This window comes from Capricornis sumatraensis, chromosome 18 (genome assembly GCF_032405125.1).
Source record: "Capricornis sumatraensis isolate serow.1 chromosome 18, serow.2, whole genome shotgun sequence".
Lineage (NCBI taxonomy): Eukaryota > Metazoa > Chordata > Mammalia > Artiodactyla > Bovidae > Capricornis > Capricornis sumatraensis.
This window is the reverse complement of record NC_091086.1, coordinates 31,745,761-31,766,995: the sequence shown is the minus strand read 5'-3', so window position 1 is coordinate 31,766,995 and position 21,235 is coordinate 31,745,761. Positions and strand designations below refer to the sequence as shown.

The window sequence follows — 21,235 nt, the reverse complement described above, 5'->3', positions numbered from 1 at the left end:
GTATCTTTGAAATAAGTCACAGACCTTTTGGGTGTTTATTCGAAATAAATAAATCCAATGGTTGACAGGGATGGTGTCAGATGTGAAGCCAACAAAATAAGGTGCTTAAAACTATGCTACTTCAAATGGGGGAAGAATGTTCATGTTTTTTGAGTCAGTCCCTAAAAACTACAGTTTTCGCTTGGTTTTCACTTTAATACTTAATGAAGCTTTGGATCTCGTAGTCAATTTACTTAAAATTACTCATTTTGGCCTCTAGACTATACTGTACCAAAGTTCATTGTGTCTGTCTCGTAAAGCAGCCCGTGCATTGTTAAGAGTAAGCCCCTTTCAGTGGTGTACAATGCTAAACACAAAGCTGTCGGCTGTCCTGACAGCACACAGAAAACTCAGGCTTCATTCCCAGGCCAGACACTGAGGCATTGTATGATTCTGTGCAGGCCCATAAACCTAGCCGGCTTCAGTCTCCCCATGATTAACCAGTAACGTTTTAATACCATCAGCCACTTCCTTTCTTTAGGTGGATGTTATGAGGCATTATTAGTTCAATGCATTATGCTACAAGATGGTAACATACAAGTAAGTAAGTGCATTTATTACTTTACCTTATCTCACTAAGGTATCTTAGATGATTGTCATGTCTCTTGGGTGAGGGCCTGGCAGTCCACCATGCAGCCCAGTCTATGGTACTTCCCTTCCACCGGCCCACAGCTGCCTCCACATGCTCCTCCCAGTCCAACCAAAGACACTAACAGACACAAAGCTTAACCTGCTCTTGCAGCAGGGAATAGAGAACAGGGTGAGCCCGCATGCAGGATGCCAGCCGACAACCAAGGTCATGGTCTCTTGCTTAGACTGCTCAGTTCATAGGTCTGTTCACACAGGGTCTGTTACGACTTGCTCCTTCCCAAAAGAACCAAGTCTCTCCCTTATCATGTTCAGATCCAGGTTGTTTCCTGCCAGCTTAAGTTCACGAGCTTCTACCAACACTGTATGTGAGGAAACGGTGAGCCAATGTCTTGAGAGAGGGCCAAGACTGAATCACCAGTAGTAACTCTGTGTTGTAGACTCTGGACAAATTGTGTATGCCTGAGCTGAAAGGCAGATTAGCCAAAAAGCCTAAGCCAAAATATTCAAGAATCGCATGGGTACAGTGAGGAGTTGTATTTCAGCCTGGTGGTCTAGCACCAAGGCAGCAAGATTATCTTAAAATATCCCCATTTCTGCTGGGGACAGTACCAGACATTGGTAAACTCATGGAACAACTGTTCAACAAACTGACGCTGTAAAGCACCAATGAAGCACTTACCATATATCACTCTTTCCTCTACATCTCTACCTTAATGATGCCAGCCATCCTCCAAATCACTCTCTAGTCCCGCAAATAGCCTGAGCACTTCGTGTTTCTATGCCACCCAGGTCCCGTGTACTCAGAAGAAAGCTTCTTCCTCTTCTCTATTTGACAAATTTCTGTTCAAAGTTCTGCTCAGATGACATCTCCTCCAGAAGGTCTCCAATTCCATCAGAGAGAACTATTCCTTTCTTCCACTCCTTGGTCCTTTAACATACTTCCAGCACTGTGGTTAATATTATGCCACATATATTTTTTTCCCTGACTTCTACCAGAATTATTAGATAACAGATTTATGCACACTGACCCAATAATCCCTGGTCTGATTACTCGGTTAAAAAGTTTAATTTTACAGCCACCCAGGGTGGCCAAGCACCAAAGCAGAGAGGCAGAGCTGTCATACAATTCACATTTCTAGACAGAGTCCTGCTCGAGGTCCTCCCCCTCTGGCACGGGCCCTGGCACTGCCAGTATCACTTAATCCCTGGCCTCTGGGGACATGGCATTTGTTTCAAGTGATGCTCTGTTTTTCATCTTGAATACATGACTTTATTCTGTACATGATTTCAATTTGATTGAGGCTCTGTAGAGTTCCTGGAAAATTTTCTTCTGTCAGTTTTGGGGCTTCCCATAGCCATACAGTCACTGCCCAAGCACCATACTATCTCCTCCTTATTTATCAATAAAACAGGTCTTGCCAAACAAAACCCAGAGGTTTCCTATGGTGGATGACTACATCTTTCCCTGGAGCCCTCAGATGGGGCCTAGCACTTTGCTCAATGAATATTTGTCAGATTAACAAAAAATTAGTTAATTGGTACCTAAAAGCAAGAGAAAAGTCACCCATAACTTGAAATGGATATATTTCTTAGGTGGTTTTGTTTCAAAACCAGAGACACCTATACATTTTGACCTTCATCAACTCTCACAATGACAAAAAAGATTTTGAAAAGAAGTCAATTTCTAGAATGTTTTCTAACGTTAAATACGTCCACTGAAAAAAATATTAAGTGTGTTAATATATAAAACTATAATTTTAAAATATTTCCCAAGTCTATAATAATAAAATATGGGTCCATCTTTTGAAAATACAACCAAATGTTTACAGAGCTTGAAAGAACTGCTTAAACTCTGAAAAAGACATGAGGAAGGACTGTGTCCTAATAACACAAAACTAAAACCAAAGGTGATCGGTACTATATTAAGCACAAGATATAAATGATTTGTGAGAGTTAATTCACTTACTCCTAGGAACAACCCAATGAGAAAGGTACTTTGCACTTCCCATTTTAAGTTGGGGAAAGGGAGGCCCAAAGAAGTTAAATATGGTTGTTTAAGTGGAACCAGGATTTGAACTCTGGTAATCGTCTGGCTCCAGAGGAATTTTCTGAGTGATGGGAATGAAAAGCCTCTAATACCCGAGGGTGTGTCATACAGAGGCGAAATTAGGGACATTCTGTGAACAGGGCAATGTACAGATACGAAACTGTGCCCAGATAGTTTGTAAGACACAAGAGTTGGGGCTCCAACCAGGGCCATTCGGCTCCAGAGCTCTTACTCATGTCCTCTTGGCCTTGGTACGGCCACGTCTGGAGTCAGGGATGCTGTCCTGAGGGAGTGAAGGGAGGCTTGAACAAGCCTGCCTGTGTAACTGGACAGATGCCTGGCAGAGGAAGGGGAAGATGTGCGTCTCAGTGATGCTTGCTTCCTTGCACTGTCCCATTCATGGCTGAAGTACCTTTTATTCCAGGCAGAAAACGGCATCCTTCTCCCAGGAGAGTTAAAGGAACTGGGTTCCTTCTGGCTGACTTAGGGAGCAGAGAAGGAGGGGGAGCTGGCTAGGGTGGAAGAAAAGAGGACGTTGGAGGGCTGCTAGCATCTTTTGCCTGCTGTTTGCTTCTTGCATTTAACTCTTTTCTTGTCCTATGGAAAGGTCAAAGCCTGTCTGACGAAAAGCCCATGCTAACAGCAGAGATTTCTGATTCTGAGCATGGTAAATAAGGTGGAAAAAACCTCTAAAGGAAGAGTCTTCAAATTTTCTCCTTTAAAACATATGTGCATGTAAATTATACTTTAATAAAGTAAATAAAACAAGCAAATACTATACAAAATAAAACATGTCAGGGAAGAGTATAGGAGAAAATACATGAACAAACTGGGCTGTTTGGAAATCCACGTCAAAGAGACAGCCTATATGAACATGCAAGCTCTTAGCTAACCCTTTCTTTCCATATGCAAGAAGAAAAATGAATTTGAAAAATGCTCTGATGTCTGGGATTACATAGTAGGTCTTGCAAAAGATGTGAGAAGAATATAAATTCAAAATGGCACCCACAGCTACAGAAATAATCAGCAGGGTGACAGAGTGCTGTGAAGAGGCCCTTGATCACCAGGCAGATCCCAGGAGACGACTCCTCTCCATGTTACAAGGGCAATCCACTTTTTGAGGTGAAAAATCCTGTGGCCCTTTAAGACCCTCGTGGGGGAAAAAACAATAAATTGTTTTTACATAAGATGGGTCAAACCTTTCGGCCATGCAGGCTGCTCTGAGCTCACAGATGAAGGCTTTGGCCCAGAATTGTCTCAGGGCTGAGGCTTCTGTCCAATACATCACACTGCCTCAGGACACTAAGTCTGTCTTTGCCTTCCCCTTTGTATTTCTCAATCCACATTCCTTTTTGGGGTGAAATACTCCATTATTTCTGCTTTGTTCTGGGCTGTCTCCTGTCTCTGTCCCTATTAACTCGTGGCAACAAAAGAAACAAACAGAAGCAGGGGATTTCATGCTTAGCAGCTACAGACATTGGCCTCACAGCTTTGCAGAGGGGCAGACATTTGAGACTTTGAATGGAAGAGAGTGCCGCGGCGTTGAACCAGACCAGGGGCCCACGTGGCTCCCAGTCTGCGCATCAGTCATCCTGATAGTGGTATTCACAAGTCCTAGTACACGTATTTCCAGATAAGCCACAAGTCGAGTTTTAAAAGTTAAGGCGTGTATCCGATAATTAGACTAAAGGAACTCTAATTCAAGATTCTCCTATATTCCAACAATCCATAATTTTAGGTCTTCTCATGTAAGAAATAGATTAGGGGGATATTTTTCTATAAATAAAAATGAAGAAACTCAAAGAGGAAGCTAAGTAGAAAATAAACATCTTTCTTGTTTTTAAGATGCAGTTTTTCTTTTACAATGGCTGGACAGAGAATCTAATTTTTCTAATGACAGAATTATTCAATAAAACTAGCAGTAAATTCCCCAGGTTTGACTGTATATAATCATACAAGCTTCATGCATATTCATAGATGTATACAAATCAGGGCTTCACCTGGGTCATTTTCAGACAATTTATTATGTTTTCCCCTAAAAAGCAAAGAGATACAAATTTAGTTGAACATGAAAGAGACAGTAACACATTTTGTTTTGAACCTCTTTTTTGGTCACTTTCCAAACAGTTTTTCTAAATGAAAAGCAGGGCATAAAAATACAATCACTACCAAAAACATGTTTACTCTTTCTTAGCAATGGCATTTTTCTATACTCTGTACACTTAGGAAAAATCAGGGGATGCAAATATTTTAAAAGAGCTAGAATCCCTAGGTAGATCTTCAAGTGGGTTTACAGGTCATCTAAAAATCTCCTAGGAAAAATCCCAACAAAGCAGATTCTCTCTGCTCTTCATGCTTTTGGAACTGGAGATGGGAAGCCTTGGAATAGTCAACAGGAAAACAAATCAAACTAAAGTTGTTTTATTTGTAGACCTGAACAGTGGAAATCCTATTTCATATTTTGGAACCATACAGCATTCCTTCACTTAACAGCCTTTAGGCTCCAAGAAGATGGAGCTCAGCCCCACAGAGCTCTCAGTCACCAATTCCTCTAAATCTGCCCAATTTGGTCTCTACCATCTCCCTGTTCCTTTCCAGCCCTAAAACCACTATCAAGATGTCACCGTTATCTCCTGGAAAACACACTGTCTCTTCCATAATTGGTGTCCTTACTTCAGGTCTTATCCAACTCTGTCTGCTGCTGCTGCTGCTAAGTCGCATCAGTCATGTCCGACTCTGTGCAACCCCATAGATGGCAGCCCACCAGGCTCCTCGGTCCCTGGGATTCTCCAGGCAAGAATACTGGAGTGGGTTGCCATTTCCTTCTCCAGCGCATGAAAGTGAAAAGTGAAAATGAAGTTGCTCAGTCATGTCCGACTCTCCCCAACCCTGTGGACTGTAGCCTACCAGGCTCCTCCACCCGTGGGATTTTCCAGGCGAGAGTACTGGAGTGGGTTGCCATTGCCTTCTTCCCAACTCTGTCTACAAAATGCTAATAATGATCTTCCTAAAGCACATCAATCATTCCCATGATGTAAAATCTTTCCATGGTTACCATGCTGTTGCTGTTCAGTTGCTAACTCGTGTCCAACTCTTTGCAACCCCGTGGACTGCAGCACACCAGGTTTCCCCGTCCTTCACAAACTCCCAGAGTTTGCTCAAACTCATGTTCAGTGAGTCAGTAAAGTCATCTAACCATCTCATCCTCTGTCACCCCCTTCTCCTCTGGCCCTCAATCTTTCCCACCATCAGGGACTTTTCCAGTGAGTCAGCTCTTCACATCAGGTGGCCAAAGTATTGGAGCTTCAGTATCAGTCCTTCTAATGAATATTCAGGGTTGATTTCCTTTAGGATTGACTGGTTTGTTCTCCATGCAGGCCGAAGGACTCACAAGAGTCTTCTCCAGCACTACCAATAGCTGTCAGGAAAATGACCGAACTCCTTGTCTAAGCAGATAGGCTCTCTATGATCTGGATTTGCTTTATTTCTGGCCTTGAATGGTTGTTAGAGGGATGACATGACATAATGTTCATAATGTTTATAAAGTATCCAAACCAGGGTTCAACATAGTCCTCGTGCCAACCACACAGACTTATTTGCAGTTCCTGACCCAGCCTCCTTCATGCTCCAGGTCAAAGGAGGCGACCCTCTGCCTATACATCATTTTCCACTATCTCCATCTAGCTGGCACATAGCTATCCTTTAAAATTCAGCTACATGATCATTTTTTCCAGGAAGACTTCTACAACCCTTAATCGGATTGAGATGACACTCTTTAAACTCCCTTAGCACTTTTTCTGTTCCGCTGTCCTAATATCCACTGTCCTATAGAATAAAGGTGATCTTTAGTCACTGTTCCCTCACTGGGCTTGGAGTACTTAAAGGCAGGTTCCACTTCTCATTCAGTTTTGGACCCTAAGTGTCTGGTACAGCATTTATCACAAGGTAGAATACGCTCCCCAGTAATTCACCACATGGCTTGATTAAGTGCATGGTTAGACAAGCCTGACATCCAAACCTATTACAATCTGAATGTTACTTCACCAATACCTGTTTCCTAATCTAGAAAGCAAGGGTCATCTCAAAGGATTGTTGGGAGGAGTAAATGAGATTCTATATACTAAATACTCAGAACGGTATTCAATAATAGGTATTATTATCACTGTGATTGTGGTTATTAGACTTTTCACTTAGAATAGTGCTTTCTCAAAAACTGATTTTGTGACCACCCATCAGGACTCTTCTCACAGTGTACAATTCAAAATAACTCAGGGTCTGGATTTATTTTATTTGTCCATCTGGTCAAAGATCTGATTTGATACAGTAAGTATGAATGGTGGCTAATCACAAAAACAGTCCTTTTGATTTGCTATAATAACTATTAAAAGAGATCATACATAATATGATGCAGAGTGGGGCCATCACTAGATTTTTTTCTTCCTGAGAGGAGAAACAGCTTTTAAACATGACTGGTCTATCTTAACAGTTAAATCAATTCTCTTTGATTATGAAATCTCCTGCTATGTCTATGCAGACCGAGACAAAAGCACACTATTGGCGAGGGGAGGGGGTGGTGGTGTCTCTAATTCTTGAGCATCCTCCAATCACGTTGCTTTAACTGCTGACAAAGACAAACATTTACTATGGTCTAACTCAGAAGAGTCAATACAGTGAACTAGACGTTATCTCGCCTCACACATCAACACACGTGTCAGACAGACTCTGATTGCGAAGTCTGTTGCTGGTGATGAGAGAGGCAGAGAGGGCACAGCTGGATATCTCAGATCCACAGCTGAGCTGGCAGCAGTGGTCGTCAAGCCACCTTCTCACTTTAGAAGCTGGAATGAATCTGAGAGAGTTATTTAAAGGTGTGTTTTATTAAAGAGACACTTTAGAAGACTGTCAAACTTCACAAGCAAAGGCTGAATACACAGATTCAAGCAGTTCTACTTGGGGTCATCTATGAAACATCAATGGATTTCTTTCCACCACAAATAACTCATCAAAAATGAAGTACTGACAAACATAATCTTCTGTCCCCTCAAAAGATTAGAAGTAGCAATGTGGACTTAATTTATATCATAACCATTTTTATTGTTTGCTTTTATTCCCTGGAATCAATACGGCCACAGATACCTTAACTTATGTTCCTGTGCATATCACACAGATGGTACAGGTGCTATATATCGCAGGCTGGTGAAGACAATAGAGGGATCCCACGAGCCTGACATATTTACCTGGGGTCTTACTTGAATGAAGTCTCAACAACATCAAGAATTTTTTTTTCTTCAAATAAAGCACTCACTCTCTATTCAAAGGAGATCGCAAGCTACCAGGAAAACATGATACTTGATCATCGTTAAGTGTTTTAAAAAGGATGTCCTCCTTTTTCTTTTGTACCAGCCAAGGTTCTGGTTGCAAATACCAGAAAAGTGATTTATTGGAAGGTTATTGATAATTCACAGAACAAACCAGAAGACTAAAAAATTGCTAGAACCAATACAGTCTACAGTAACACTGCAACAACCATTAATTAGTACAGGAGTCACCACCTGTACTAACTGCTTGGCATCCTGTACTGAACTCCACTGCAGCATAAGAATGACCTCTAACTACTCCAACTGGGTACCACCGACCATCAAGCTGGAGCATCCAACTGGCCAAGCCTTGGTTACATTCTGGAGTCCTGGCTGCCAGTTGAAAGAAGTAAGCATTGAAAGAAGTAAGCCCTGATTCCAAGCTCTGGTAGGATCTGTCCCTAAATATGCATTTTCCGCATTGAAAGAAGTAAGCCCTGATTCCAAGCTCTGGTAGGATCTGTCCCTAAATATTCATTTTCAGGGCAGCTAAAAACAACATCAACTACACATTTTGTTCTTTGGCCCAACAGACAATAGACTTTCTCCATTATAACAATTTGGAGACCAAATTAGACGGAACAATGTTTGTTGATTTTCCAATTCCATGGACTTATTCTGATGGAATATGCCAGTCTTGGGCAGAGGGCAAGATGAAAGCTAGTAGAAATATCTAAGCCTGGATTTTCCTGAGCAAAATGTTACATCCTCTCAGTGTCCCATTTGTGTGCTCTTATTTAATACACAGCTTTCCAACATGCATTCTCTTCTCTCGGTCCATCAGTTCAGTTGCTCAGTTAAGTCCAACTCTTTGTGACCCATAGACTGCAGCATGCCATGCTTCCATGTGCATCACCAGCCCCCAGAGATTGCTCAAACTCATGTTCATCGAGTTGGTGATGCCATCCAACCATCTCATGCTCTGTCATCCCCTTCTCCTCCTGCCTTCAATCTTTCCCAGCATCAGGGTCTTTTCCAATGAGTCAGTACTTCCCATCAGGTGGTCAAAGTATTGGAGTTTCAGCTTTAGCATCAGTCCTTCCAATGGATATTCAGGACTGATTTCCTTTAGCATGGACTGATTGGATCTCCTTGCAGTCCAAGAGACTCTCAAGAGTCTTCCCCAACACCACAGTTCAAAAGTATCAGTTTTCAGTGCTCAGCATTCTTTATAGCCAAACTCTGACATCCATACATGACTACTGGAAAAACCATAGCTTTGACTAGACAGACCTTTGTTGGCAAAGTAATGTCTCTACTTTTTAATTGCTGTCTACGTTGGTAATAGCTTTTCTTCCAAGGAGCAAGTGTCTTTTAATTTCACGGCTGCAGTCACCATCTGCAGTGATTTTCGAGCCCCCCAAAATAAAGTCTCTCACTGTTTCCATTGTTTCCCCATCTATTTGCCATGAAGGGATGGGACCGGATGCTATGATCTTAGTTTTCTGAATGCTGAGTTTTAAGCCAACTTAAAACTGTCCACACTTCTACCTATAAATTATATGTAAAAAGATGGGGGCTGGCTACATCTGTGTAGGAAGCTGATGCCTGATGGCTCTTATGTCCAAATTCGCATGTTCTTGCTTTCTTTTCAAAAGGACTTCCCTGGTGGCTCAGAAGGTAAAGTGTCTGTCTATAATGCGGGAGACCCGGGTTTGATCCCTGGGTCAGGAAGATCCGCTGGAGAAGGAAATGGCAATCCACTCCAGTACTATTGCCTGGAAAATCCCATGGACAGAGGAGCCTGGTAGGCTACAGTCCATGGTGTCGCAAAGAGTCGGACACGACTGAGCAACGTTCTCAACTTTAATATCTTGTAGGAGGAAAATGGGACAGTGTGTGTAGCACCTAGCTTTTGTTCATTAAGAACTAAACCTCAATCAGGTAGCCTGTGCTATTGCTTGTCTAAGATATAGACTCCCTAAGGATATATGACTCAGCTTTAAAAAAAAAAATCAGACCACTCTGTTTTTCTACATTTATTTAAGTAGTTCTTCAAATCTCTCTTTTCTAATTTGCAAATCACACCATAACTGTGAAGCAATTGTTACAAAAAACTACTAATCAGGAACATATAAAAAAAAAACAAAACCCAAAACAAAAAAACACAGCGATCATATTCATGGTTAATAAAAAATTTTTTAAAATCATAGTCTTTAGGTGACAAATTCAGCTTTCCCCTCAAAAATAAAATCTGAACGGTTATAGTAAACCAGCATGTTAAAAAATTAAACAAAAATCAAAACCAAAATCACAGTAGGGGGAATGAGGTTGGAAAGAAAAGGATTAGACAAAGGTATGTGCTTAAAAATAGGTCATTATGGCTCGTTTATTTGGTGAACCTGTGGAAATTTTATGACTCTCATCCAAGGAATTATGACTCCACCTGAACAGACTATCCCCTCCACATTTCTCCAGAGGAGGAAAGGGCATACACTCATGACTATTTGAACTGTTAGAATCAATTTTATAAACACTGCAAGAGAGGTCCTCAAGGGAACTGTCCATGGACGAATTAGAGATAGTGTTGGCAGAGGTAAAATATTAATCACCAAAAGAGTACATAAAATGTATCTGAGATGATCAGGGCTCATCTGGGGACCACACAAGGGGAATAAGATATCACCAGAAAAAATGCAAGTATTCTCTGCTACGTAAAAACCTGAAACAAAGAATCTCAGTCATAATAAACTCTGTATCTATTAAAATAAGATGCCATTGTCATGTAATCTGGGGGTAGTGGGACTAAGAATTTAAAAAGTGCCTTGAGATTTTCTTAACACACCAGACTTTCAAAGCTACTATACAATAAAAACTGCAGTTCTCGCTGAGTGATTCTATTAATTGAGTCTATAAATGTTTTCATATTTTACAATTCCTTACAATTTACAAATCTGTCTCTGCTCACCATGAAAGATTAAAAATATGGAATCTTAAAACATAAGATTTTTTAAATGATACATTACACAATGTTAAATTCCATACATTTTATTACTTTTTTGTATTATAAGCCACATCTAGTCTTTCATTGAAAGAAATGAAAAGACAATAAAAAGATATTGAATAGATATCAAATGAAATTTGATCAAATAGTGGCAAGAGATATTCTCTAAATCATATCAAATTTAAGTTAAGGCAGATACTTCAAACTTTCCAAGACTGATGGAAAGGCAAGGAGAATTAGAAGGGGACAATCTAAAGATAACACTAAACAGTGTGATAATCTTTGACTTGCCACACGATATGGTTTCGGCAGCAATTTCACCTGCACCCTCAAATATTCAACTGAATCTCAGCTTGAGAACTTTATACAACACTTTCATTAAAAGCCTCAATATTCAGTGCATACAAATGTCAAAATCATCACATTGTACAACTGAAACTAATAATGTTGTATGTCAATTAGACTTCAACGTTAAAAGCCCCCAAATCTGTTTTACTTCCATTGACAATGAGAGTTCAAAAAGAAAACGACTTAGAAAACAAAGTGCTCACTAGCAATTAATTATACTTTAAATATGTTCACTCTTCAATTCTAACACAACATCTAACAACTTAATACTCAAATTATCTAGCTATAAAAAGTATATTAATTAACAGGCCTGGCTAACCTTGCCCCATTTCTTCCTTCCTTTCTCTGTTTTCTTTTAGAGCAAAACTCCTTGAAAGCATTATCTCTATTTCCCTTCTATCTTGGACCCACTCCTAATAGGCTGTCTCTTGTTTAGGTAATCATTACTAAATCCAATGATCACATCTCAGGCTTTGTCTTACCGGTTCTTTCTGTTAACATGATTTTCACTGCCTCTTTCTTAAAATGCTTTCTCATTGAACTTCTGGACACCACTCACTTCTGGATTTTCTCTTATTTCACTGGGAAAGAAGTTCTTTGTCAGTTTCTTAATCTCATCAACCATTTACCAACAGAATGCTTGGGATGACCTGAAGCCCCTTCTATCTACACTCACCTTCTTGTTGACCTCATCCAGACTCATGCTTTCACATCTCTCCAGATGCTTTTAACTCCCAAGTTTGCATCTATACCGTGGACCTCTAAATGCACAAATACTAATGCTTTCTCCACAATGCTCCTCCAGGATACTGAGCAGGCATCCTGAACCTAACATATCCAAGACAGAACTCACAATTCAATCTTTTTCTTCTGCTTAGTTCACAGCAACTCCATTTTTTTTTCCCCAGTTGCTCACACCAAAAACCCTGGAATGATCCTTGGCATCTCTCTTTCCTATTAAACCACATGTTCAATCTATCAAAAAACTCTGTCAGCAACAGCTCCAAAGTATATCCAGAATCCAATACGTCTTACCACCTCTACCCTTTCCACTCTAAGTCACCACCATCTTCCGCCTGGGTTTCTGCAACAATCTCACAACTGGCTCCCTGCTTCCTCTCTAACCTCCCTATAGTAATTTATTGCACAGTAGTCAGAACAAACCTGTTAAAATATGTCAGATCACATCAATTTTCCATGAAAAATCCTCCAAAGGCCAGTTCATCTCACTCAGGATAAAAATCAAAACCCTTATAACAGACTACAAAGTCCTATAGAAATCTGCCACCACCTCCTTCCTTCCACCCTTATCCCCAAATGTTTCTATGGCAATATCCACTATGATTTCCTCCTGCAGTCAGCTGCTCCAGGCAAACCGGCTTCCTTGCCATTCCTGGACTACTCTAGGGATAGCCCAACGCCACAGCCTCGCCATCTCCTCTGCCTAGAAATCTCCTGCCTAGATACATAGACTTCCTCCTTCGTCTTGTTTGTGTCTTTACTCACACATCACCTCTTCAGTGAGACTTACCCTGATCACTCTTTTTTTTACACCCTCTTTGCCTCACAGAATTCCCTACTCCCTTACATGCTTTATGTCTTTTTACAACACTAACTGTCTTCTTAGCTATTCAATAACTTACACGTTGGTTTACTGCCTTGTCCCCTCAAAAGACTATCAGTCTCATGAGGGCAGGGATTTTTGCAGGTTTGGGACTGATGCATCTCCAGGAACTAGAACATGGCACCAAGTATATACTTAATGAATATTTTTAAACTATTGAATAATTTGTTGAGTGGCTTTCACAGACCCTTCATAACCATACTGGATTACACTCTAACCTCTGTTTGGACCGAGGTTGATGGAATTTTATATTCTATTGATATTTTTCTTGAGTGGAAGGAACTCATATTCTTTTAAATCACATCCTATTTGTTTTGACACATCTTATAACTTGGACTCTCACCAAGCTTAGTCTTCCTCTAGAATTTTAACACTGAGTTAACAACTGTGACAGAGAAGGGGAGGCTGAGGCAAAGTCCCAGAGCTGTCCAACCTTTATAAGGTGGGCACAAAAGGAGAAACCAATAGTATGACAGGGAAAAAACTAGGAGTGTAATGGAACTCAAGAAAAGTTAAGTGCTTCTTGAGTGGGGAGGAGATTATCAGTGAGATGAATGCTTCTAAGTAGTTACATGAGAGCAGCACACAGAGATAACCACTGTAACTGGGAACGTAGAGGATACTGGTCATCTTGACAAGCACAATCATGATGAAGGGATGGAGATGGAAATCCAGTGTATATACTTTGGTTCAACAACCTCCTCACCTGACTTGTTTCACCTGATCCAACCTTCCATTCTCATTGCTTTGACTGCACAGATGATTTCTCAATCCCACACCCGGCTTCAACATCTTTCTAGAGAACCAAACCAGTGTATCGAAACTTCCTGTTAGACCGCTGTACCTAGATATCCCTTAATGAACAAAACCCCAAATTTATCAATTTATGATTTAGTACTAATCCTCCAACCCATTTGTCCCTTCTTCCTATGTTTCCTACTTTCGTAAATGTCATCATCATCAAAGCCAGCATTCAAAGCTAAAAATCCCTTAACATCCTGTATTTTCTTCCACTCTCACACTGCTCATGATTCATAATGTCCTCCTATTTGTGTGGATTCTACCTCTTAAATATTGGTGTCCAGCTCTTTGCAACCTCATGGATTGTAGCCTGCACGGCTCTTCTGTCCATGGAATTTTTCAGGCAAAAATACTGGAGTGGGTTGCCATTTCCCATTTCAGGGGATCTCTCTGACCTAGGATCGAACCTGTTGTTTCCGGCTTAGCAGGCGGATTCTTTACCACTGCACTACCATATCTACTATTTTGCAATAAAGCCATTATTTCTTGACAAAACTGTGACTACTTCAACATTACTGTACCAAGCACATCATAGGTACTCAATCAGGTATTTGTTGAGTCACTCAGGGAGTTCATATGCCTCTATTATACATTGCTCAGATATATGGTTATAAAATCAATTTTAATCTTAAGAATGATTAACTTAAAAAAAAAAAAAAAAGACAAACTGAATACTCTGGGGCTGAGCTTTAAGAATGATAATGACACAAATAAAAAGATCCCAAAACAGAAAGTACCACTGTCTGGGTTTGAGTGTTTGCTGAGAAATTATGGCCATGATCACTGTAGAGTCCCGACTGCCACTCACTAGAATTACTGTCACTGACTATGGCTTCCCATAGTCTCTTCTTGTCCATTCAACCTTCTTAAACAACATATTTTCTCTTCAGAACTTACTCTACATGGTCTAAAAGCTATAACTCCAATGAAAGAACCTGAGCATTGCTAACAAGCAGACAAAATACATGACATAAATTATTAGTTTCTTCTTGTCAGAGACAGGGACCCAATCAGACATTCATCTTGGACAAGAAGTGGTAAGTCATGATTGGGAGAATATCAGCAAGTGTAAGTGATGATGCAAACCTAAGCCTTACGGCTCCTCCTCTCCTGCAGTTTTCTGAGATGCAGCAATATAATCTTGACCTTGATAGCCTCCATAGGGCCTTGTCAGGAGGAGACAGAAAAGACCTCAAGAAGTATTTTGGCCCCAAAACATTTTTGAATCAAGTTAGAGAAAGTTATGAAACTCACAGTTGTCATACTTGACTTGCATCCAGAAACACAACTCAAATGAAGCATGTAGCCTAAATGGTTGATGGTTTTCAGCTGGATGTACTTTTCAACCACCTAAAATGAAAAATCTCTCTCTAATCTCACTCTAATAAAAATCTTTGACCTGGGGAGAAAAAAGGGAAAAAAAAAAGATCCCTATATAAGTTAATGGCAAAGTGAGAAGAGAAAGGTAGGTAATAGGAAGTAGAATGACTTTAAACAGCTTTGTAATTTTAATCACTGATATTTATAGATTAAATATCATCTGGAAGGTCAAAACCTGGGAAGAATCTACTGTAGCATACCTGATCCATCATGCACACAAAATCTTTTATCTAGCTCATATCACTCCAGAGTTTTACTTTTAGATGAACCAATTTCCCAAAGGGACATCTCATCAAGCTATTTAGAATCCCAAGGGGCTGGCTTTGAGAGTGGGGTGTCCCAATCTCTCTCTACTAGTGGACTGAATGATATGAAAACCCCTCGTGACACACTAAGGATATTCATTTACTCAGAAAATAAATCCATATTCTTTTTGTCCAAAAGGCAATATCGTTCTCAATTCTCAAGGTCTAGAATTTCCCTAACTCCTCCTCCCCCAGGCTCATATTATACTCTGTACTCTTATAGAATTTGGTTCATGTTGCTAATATTCTACTTACTACATTGCACTAGAGTCAAAATGCATACTGAATGACTGCCTCCCCCCTTACCTATTAACTCTAAATCATCCTTTATTCAACTCTGTTTATCATCATGCCTACAAATACCTCTAAATGTGTAATAAACTAATTTTATCAATGGATAAAATTAATCACGACTGGTCTCAAGCAAATTGAGTAGATGCCTTAAAATAGTCCAAAATTCCTAGATTAATGGAAAACATAATTTTAGTCTGATTTTTTCAGGTAGATTCTCTATTCAGCTATATATATTCTAATCAACAATCCTCTTATATGTTTGAAAAAGATCTTTTCAAAGATATTCTGAAAAGATATTTTCAAAGATATTCTTTGTCTTAGACATTGAAAAGGGTCCTGGAAAAATAACAGATGCAGAGATGTTCATTTTAAAAAAATAAAATTTTAAACAAGATACATATGCTGATTGCTCTCTGGGAGAAAGTTACACATTGTCTGAATTATTCTATTTACACATGGAAAAAGAAAGATGACACTGCTTGGAAGCTTCTGGAACCAGAGTCTTGAGTCAGCTCTACATTCCTTATAAGACTCCCTTATCTTCAAACTGGAGAACTCCTTTCAAAGCCAAGTAACCTGTGCCGTTCTACCTGGGCAGCAAGAGATGAGAGAAGATTGTTTTCAACAGAAAGGGTAACTAAAATCCTGTATTCAGACAATTATCAACGAAAACATGCAATAAAATGAACTCAACTTTTGTCTTGTTTTTATCCTAAGGAATCATGAGAGCTAACATAAAAATTTTAAAAGGATACAAAATATGGTGATGATGATGTAAATATCTACAAAAACAACTACTCACAGGCTGAAGAAGGAAATAATTTCCTATCCTCATTAATCGAAAATTTGGCCCAGCCCCTGGTATTTTAGAAGAACTTCTGTTATCTCTAGTCCAGTTACAGACATGTAGAGATACATATTTTATTTTCTTCTCAATTTTTTCTAATGTTTAAAGTAATCCTTGCAAATAATACAACCAAATGTATATGAGAGAAAGTGTAAGTCCTTCTATATTCTAACCTCCTAGAGATTATTGGTATTCAATGCTTCAACTTTTTAATGCATATACTAGTTTATATGCATCTTTCTTCTTCTTTTAAAAAAAATGGGATCACTGTACACATAGGTACACAACAAGCTCAGAGTTTTTTAAATTTATCAATCTTCTGTGTCATAATATAGTTCTGATTCTTTTTAATGTTAGCATAGAATTTCACTATATGACCATCCCAAAATTTAATCTCTAACTGGTGGCTGATATATGGTGCATTTTAAACTATGCAGAATTTAGACTTTTAGAGCTATAAAAGACCTTAAAGAGTATCTTATGGAATCCAAAAACGTCACTCTATCGATTAAAAAACTGACACCCCAATATACTGAAGTATATTAATAAAAAAAGATCACAGGTTTGCTTGGTAGCAGACAGGGGAACATAAACTACAATTTTCCCCACTATTTAGAAGTTGAGAGCTCAAAGCCTAGAGAGCCAGGCTTATGGGTTTGATTCCCAGCTCCATCACTTACTAGCTGAGCCACCTTTATCAAATGATATAACCTCTCTGAGACTCAGTTTTCCTATCTCAATGTGACAGTAATGCAGCTGGTGTCAAGAATAAATTGATTATAATATAAAATACTTAGAACACTACCTAATAAAGCAATAAGCAAGTGCTGATTATTACTATTATGAGATGAATGCTTATGCCCCTGCCTCTTCAAATTCATATGTTGAAATGATAAATGCTCATGTAATAGTATTAAGAGGCAGGGCCTTGGGGAGGTGACTAGGTCAAGGGTAAAACCCTGAAGAATGGGATTAGTGCCCTTAAAAAAGAGATGCCAGAGAACTCTTGTCATTTCCATCATGTGTCTATGAACTAGGAACCAGGCCCTCACCAGACACTGAATCTGCTAGCACCTTCATCTTGAACTTTCCAGCCTCCAGAACTATGAAAAATAATTATCTTTTATTTAAGCCACCCAGTCTATAGTGCTTCATTATAGGGACCTGAACTAGGACAATTATTACTGTAGCTATTAATATTATATCATGCTATTTCAGGCTTTATTAAATAAATAAGATTTCTGTTCTTGGCATAAGTAGAAAACAAACTTCTGGTTCTTATTTAAGATTTTAGTATTTATATAATCATGCTATTTCATTATTCTTTATTAAAATATGAAAATATGTAACAGTATAGTGAGATATATTAAGACTTCTGAAGAAATTAAGCATGTCCAATTGAAACAGAACTCTTAACAGAAATGTGGACATTTATTTATGTTACAGTTATCCGTTACCTATCTCCATCTCCTTGGAACGAGAGATGGACAAAGAAAAGGAAATCAAAATCAATCCTACTGTATTTTCACTCACGTGAATTTTACAATGAAGGGTGAAAACTTTAAGCTCCAAGGAACACACAAGTAAATATACACTGATTCTTGAGCAGAAAAAAACACCTGCTCCTGGTGGTGGGCTAATATTTGAGGGAAACAGATACACTGGTTTTAACTTTGTGTGACTTGTAATATTTTTTCCTTAATATTGGTCATGTTACTGGTTTTCTGCTGTTTTATTCTTTATTTTTTACTTAAAACACATTAAAGTGTACTAGCAAAGCCCAAATTATTTGAACATCTTTCAACAGCAAGAACAAAATGTTATATACCTTTGAGGCAGCGCCTAACAACCCACCCAGAGAAGCAGAAACTTTCGAAGGTAACGCGATCCATGGCATCCCAGCCCTCATCCTGATGCAGCTCCCTTTCAGTATCTCAGCTAGCCAGAGGTAACGTTTTCCTCTACTGTTCAAGATTCTTGGGTCATAGGATACTCTGCACTTTCATATGATCCAAGAGCTTATTTTTTAAAGCAGTGAAGTGAAAGTCGCTCAACTGTGTCTGACTCTTTGAGACCCCATGGACTATATAGTCCATGGAATTCTCCAGGCCAGAATACTGGAGTGCATAGCCTTTCCCTTCTCCAGGGGATCTTCCAAACTCAGGGATAGAACCCAGGTCTCCTGCATTGCAGATGGATTCTTTACCAGCTGAGCCACAAGGGAAGCCCTTTTTAAACAGAGTTCATTTTAAAAATGGAACCGATTTGGAGTATGTAGCTCACCGGGGGAGCCTGGTGGGCTGCCGTCTATGGGGTTGCACAGAGTCGGACACAACTAAAGCGACTTAGCAGCAGCAGCTCACCAGAATGGCCCAAGAGAAGTTAGCAGGTGACACACAACCCACTTGTTGAAGTTACAATATATAGAGTATCTTGGTTGGTCTGAGACTAAAATTTAGGAGGACAAATATATCTGAGTACATATTTAAAAGAACACTTCTTTCTTTTAGACTTGAACTCACCCCATTCAATGTAAGGTAATTCTATCTTTTTAAAATTTAAATTTGAATCTTTAAAAACAGATGGACATTTTCATAACTTCTTTTCCAAAGAAATCTTCGACATTAAAAAGTCAAGAAGTACTCAGGTCAAAGGTTAAAATAATTTAAGATCATATTTTTCAGGTCTATATCACTTTATCAGGTAAACAACCTTCAACTGTTAAAATTACACAGCTTGAACTTCAAAGAATGTAAACATTCTTTTGAAATCACAGGAATTTCCACCTTAAATATAGATCAAAGAAATAAAAATAAAATAGCTGCTTACCATACCGATACTACTGGCCTAGCTTTGCAGTGTGTAAGCTCTCTAAAAGACTTTTTGAATTTATTTTTGTTAATAGTTTAAAAAAAATTTTATTGGAGTATAGGTGCTTAACAATGTTGTGTTAGTTTCTGTTAATAGTTTTTGTTGTTGTTGTTGTTTTAATTATAGAAAATGGAAAGAAAACAAGTACAAAATTGGAAAGGATCAGACCTGGGTCTCACTCCATCCCATTCCCCAATAAGGGGAATTTGGACTGTGTCCCAGAGTGACACAAACAGAAGAAACCACCAATCCTCAGCTGATTCCCTGTTTAGGTGGCGAATTCCTCCTTATCTCTCTATCCATCAGTTAATGTACAGGGAGCAATTTAACTGGATCCCATCTCTGTCCCACTTAGGAAGACACTCTGAAAATGTGCTGATGAAAAAATCAGCAGTTGGAAGTGTAAGGCAGAAGGAAAAGGAGAGGAAACACTAATCTGGCGATTCATGGTAGAAAGGCAGAAGGAACATGCCTGGGTATTCTCCAGGTAATGAGAAACAGCTCACGAATGCCAAGGAAAGAAATTTAAATGACTGTTCTTTTAACAAACCTTTCAGGTAAATGTCTTCAGGCCAGTGTCACAGAAAAACCCCTGAACGGGAGGGGCTGCCCCTGCTTCATGATCACACTAGCTCTGAACATAATTAAAACTAATCCTTTTACCTGCCTACATTTCTTACAAGCAATCTGTCTAGAGCAGTACATTAAAAAAAGGTCTGGATGTTTTGCACCAACAAGATTCAATCAGTACTTCAATATTGGAGGGGGGCAGGGGGATGCAAGTCCAAACAACAGCAGCTCATTCACTTATTTGGAACATTCAGCTATTTTAAAGAGCTTAGAACACACACAGCATAATGTGTATGAAGATGACAAGCCTTCATAAGGGGTACTGCATCCAAATTTGCTCACCTCCAGCTTTGAGAGACAGCCAAGACATGAAAACCTTGGAGAAGGAAAAACTTATGCCATGACTTGCATTAAACAGTCTGTAGAAACAACAAATGTTTACAAACCAATTTAGGGTGCTCTAAATTATACATGAAATTAAAAGACGCTTACTCCTTGGATGGAAAGTTATGACCAACCTAGAGAGCATATTCAAACGCAGAGACATTACTTTGCCAACAAAGGTCCATCTAGTCAAGGCTATGGTTTTTGCAATGGTCATGTATGGATGTGAGAGTTGGACTGTGAAGAAAGCTGAGCACTGAAGAATTGATGCTTTTAAACTGTGGTGTTGGAGAAGACTCTTGAGAGTCCCTTGGACTGCAAAGAGATCCAACCAGTCCATTCTAAAGGAGATCAGTCCTGGGTGTTCATTGAAAGGAATGATGCTAAAGCTAAAACTCCAGTACTTTGGCCACCTCATGCGAAGAGTTGACTCCTTGGAAAAGACTCTGATGCTGGGAGGGATTGGGGGCAGGAGGAGAAGGGGACGACAGAGCGTGAGATGACTGCATGGCACTGCCGACTCGACTGACTTGAGTTTGAGTGAACTCCAAGAGTTGGTGATGGACAGGGAGGCCTGGCGTGCTGCAATTCATGGGGTCGCAAAGAGTCCAACACAATTGAGCGACTGAACCGAACTGAATTGAAATTATACAAGGAAGGCTACACAAAGTTTCTCTCTCAAGAAGTCGTGGATACAATTATATACCAACTCCCTAAAAGGGTTTTCTATATTTAAGCTAGGGAGAGGTCAGTATTGCTCTGTAAGCACATCACATTTAGGGTATTAACGGAGGAAAAAATACAAGGGATACATTTTCTTAGGTGCCACAGAA

General features: G+C 39.5%; 1 protein-coding gene across 2 annotated transcripts in view; it reads right to left on the bottom strand.

Moving 5' to 3' along the window:
- Nucleotides 1–21,235, bottom strand: part of ARL15 (ARF like GTPase 15) — a 466,036-nt gene that overhangs the window by 306,659 nt on the left and 138,142 nt on the right. The window lies entirely within an intron of this gene.